The sequence below is a fragment of the Gekko japonicus genome, unplaced genomic scaffold (genome assembly GCF_001447785.1).
Source record: "Gekko japonicus isolate JY-2015 unplaced genomic scaffold, Gekko_japonicus_V1.1 scaffold286, whole genome shotgun sequence".
Classification (NCBI taxonomy): Eukaryota; Metazoa; Chordata; class Lepidosauria; order Squamata; family Gekkonidae; genus Gekko; species Gekko japonicus.
In genome coordinates, this window is record NW_015172559.1 from 651468 (window position 1) to 655589 (window position 4122).

General features: G+C 43.6%; 1 pseudogene; it reads right to left on the reverse strand.

Annotated features, from left to right (window-relative positions):
• Positions 1-455: 455 nt before the first annotated feature.
• LOC107118843 lies at positions 456-971 on the reverse strand (annotated as a pseudogene).
• Between the last annotated feature and the right edge of the window lie 3151 nt (positions 972-4122).

Consider the following 4122-nt stretch of genomic DNA (forward strand, 5'->3'; position numbering starts at 1 on the left):
TGGCGGGAGATTCAAACCCACCAATGGTGACCAGGGGTGTGTCCCCAGGGATGTATATAGTTGGCCCCCGGGCCGTTGTTCCCCTGTCCTTGTTGTGTACCAATAAAGCGTGCTATGCACTACGTCGTCGTCTGTCGTTTCTCCATGTGGCAACCCACTACACAATAGAGCGGGAATCGGGGCTCGAAACCGGGGGGAATTCCGCCCCCCGGGGGCATTTGGCAGCCCTAATAGAAAGCAAAATCTGTAAGCTGGCAGATTTTTTTTTAGTGCTTAATGCCAAGTTTTATTTAATGCCAGTTACAGACTCTCCTCCCCAAGATATGCAGGGTAGAGGCATGCCTCATTCACTGAACAGCCAACTTTTTTTTTTAAACATAGGCACATGACACATTAGAGCAACACAGCTGGACAAGTTGGTGGGAGGACCCTGGAGAGATCCAGCACTCTGCAGCTCAGTTGCTGGACTCGCCCAAGGTGAGGCGATCAAAGAGGTACTCGGCCAGGCCATCCTCGCTGGCACGCACCTGCTTCAGGTTGGTCAGGTGATCACCCAGCTTCTTGATCAGCTTTACCACCTCCAGGAAGTCACACATGTGAGGATCCATGTGGTGAGAAGCGATCTTGTGCAGATCCAGCAGGGCCTGGCTCACGTTCTTCTCCAGCTGAAGGGCGAAGACCATGACAGAGGCTCCGTTCCCCCACTCATCCTGCGCCGGTTTTTTAACATCCTGCAGAACGACTCTCCCTCCACCACGGTTTTTGAAGGTCAGGAGTTTCTCAGCTTGTTCGTGTTTCTCCTCAGACAAATGCCAGAAAAAGGATGCAAACTAGTTTAGAGCCACATTGTCCCAGGTGAAATAATAACCCAGGGACAGATAGGTGTAGCTGGCATGGAGGAACTGGTTGACCAAGCTGTTCACCCCAGCTTCGCTCACAGTGTCATAGTTCTGGTGGACCTGGGAATTCATGGTGCAGATGGAGGCAGGCTGGTAGTTTGCTGGTCTGGCGGAAAAATGGAAGGATGGGGTGGCCGCGACCCTGCTCCATTCAAGCACTGTTGAAGCAAGAGCTGAAAGAAGGCAGCCAAAGGTGGGGATGATAACAGGAACTATCCTCCCTTATTGAGATAGAATAACATCACAAGCCATCAAGGTAGCAACTGTCCTGAAAATATTTTTAAGTCCCAGTCTTCCCATAAATGGGCTACAGCACTTGGGCTCAATCAATTCAACCACTTCAGACTAAAATGTCTAGAACGAACACACACACAAAAGGATGGCAACACTGCTTTGGGCATTTACAATACTGTCTGGTGAGTCATTTGTTGACACAGTCACAAACATACTGAAAGAATTTGGGCTTGGAACTATACTACTTAATAGATCCAAACCAGCCCTGGGGCCTTGGGTAAAAGAGAAATTACATTGCAAGGGTTTATTAGACTGAACAAATAGTTTTGTTCTCTGATGACCTGCTGGGAAAGGCTGAAGGTGGGACTTTTCTAACATATACCTAGGAACAAAGAACAGTATTGTCCAGTTGATTAAAAACTTCAACCGTATGCAAGTTTCACAGTTGAGACTAGATGCCAGCATACTTCATACATGTATAGAGGCAATGATAACTTAATACAAATAGGTATGTACCATGTTGTACAGTATGTAGCTATTAGAACCCCTGGGAAGCAGGGGAGCTGGAAAATTCTCCTCATTATTTGGCAAACCATGACAGATAATTGCCGTATTCATCCAACATGTTATTCAAAAACCCAGTACCTAATCTGCTATAAGAGGTAAATAATATAAGAAACAGACATATGTTATTAACGCTGCCACATATGTGAAAGATCTACTAATTTTGCTGCTGTAAAATAAAAACACACAATACATGGTGTATATTCATGTGCTAGTTACACATTCACATAAGGGCAAAAAATCCCACTTTTTTTTACAAGCATCCCCGGGTAATTGTGTAGCATTTTAACCACAACATTCACAGTTTATAAAATGGCCAATCTAACATTCCCTGAAAGTTAATTCTAGTGCTGTGGCTGATGGCTCAACTGGCACATTCACTTGCTTTGAAGCTCTAGAATACACAACTAGATTTTCTTATGTTTGGAAGATTGGAGTGATGTCAACTCTATTTATGAATAAGATTGAAAATAGTCCTATGGGAACGTAAATATTTGGAGATATAAACCGAACAGGGAAAACAAATAGAGACAGAGGTTACGCTACTGAGTATGATGAATTGCATAGACAGAGTGCAGTTAAGATACACAGCTGAGAACACAAGGAAAATCAAATTAATCTGGTAGAATTCAGAGCACCGACTTTAAGAAAGGCCTAACACTTTCATATCCAGAAGCACTTTGCTGCTTCCTTTCATAGCAGTGTTAAGTGTTAGCTAGCCTCCAATTTCCTTAATATCACTCCTACTTAGCTTGTCAAATTTAACAATCTTCTTCCATCCCACTCTCTTCCGTGGAAACATGTACAGAATGAGAAGCCCCCCTTGTCTTAAACAACTCCTTACCCACAATAATGCAACATCTCATTTGAACATGGACACTGGGGCCAGAGCTTGCAATAAACTCAGATGCCAACTTTGCTGCCACATACATCCAGACAACACAATCACTGGACCTAACAACATCAACTACACCATCAGGGGCTCATTCACTTGTTCATCTTCTAACATTGTATATGCCATTAAATGTCATCAATGCCCTTCAGTTCTCTACATAGGACAAACAGGACAAACCCCGTGCCAGAGGAGAAATGGACACAAATTTGACATCAGGAATCACAAGATTGAGAAACCTGTAGGAGAACATCCTTCTAGGACATTCAATGGATGACCTCAAAGTAGCTGTTTTATTACAAAGGAACTTCAGGAACAGAATGGAAAGGGAAATTGCTGAATTACAAGTTATTACGACACTTGGAACAAAACCCTCCCCAGGACTCAACAGGGATATTGTATTCTTATCCGATTACATATGCTAACTCGTTCAGTCCTCACATATGTATTCTCAACAAGAAGGACTATAAATCCTCTGTATTTTAGTGTATTTCTTTTTCAGAATAGTATATTAGAATACTGAATGGATATCTGGTGACAACGTTACATCCATCTCAAAATATACTGTTACTTGCCCTCCACACGGCCTCTATGCCTGAGAGGAGATAACTAAGATTCTGTTACTTCCCACAATTAGAAAAAACACCTTTAGACATTCATCTGCTATTTTGACATATTTATTGCTTTACAACTATTGACCTTATAACCTTAACTTGTTATTTAGTTTTTCACTTTGCATAACTTAAACATCATCAAGTTACATGTTAATTTGCTGTTAAATCCCTGTCTATAAGTTTAGAACCTCATCTACCATCCCAATGTATTTGAAAAAGTGTGCCTTGCACACAAAAGCTCATACCTTGAATAAACCTTTGTTGGTCTTAAAGAAGAAGAGAAGAGATTGGATTTATACCCCACCCATCACTACCCAAAGGAGTCTCAGAGAGCCTTACAAACTCCTTTCCATTCCCCTCCCCACAACAGATGCTCTGTGAGGTAGGTGGGACTGAGAGAGCTCTGACAGAAACTGCTCTTTTTCAAGAACAGCTGTGCCAAAACTGTGGCTTGCCCAAGGTCATCCAGCAGGTGCAAGTGGAGGAGTCGGGAATCAAACCCGGTTCTCCCAGATTAGAGTCCACGCACTTAACCACTACACTAAACTGGCTCCAGGTGCCTCTGGACTCTAAATTTGTTCAGTTTACACCAACAACTCCACCCCACAGTAAGGTTGCCAGATCTTACCTTTTTTCTGGTGGGTGGCTCCTGGCTCCTCACTGGGATTCTTCTCTCTCGAGTGCAAAGACGTCACCCGTAGTGATGTCATCACAATAGGGCCGTCATGCGGCGATGCTCTAGCATTCGGGGCAAAACTCTATGGGACACCACTGTTCGGTGGGCAGGGCTTCCCCCACCGGCCAGCTGGCTGTCAGCGAATTGGGGCCACTGAAATTGAGGGATCCCCTGGCCTACTGCTCATCTAAGCCTTGCTCACTAAAATTTCTATCTACAAAAATAGCCACAAAGAAGTTATTA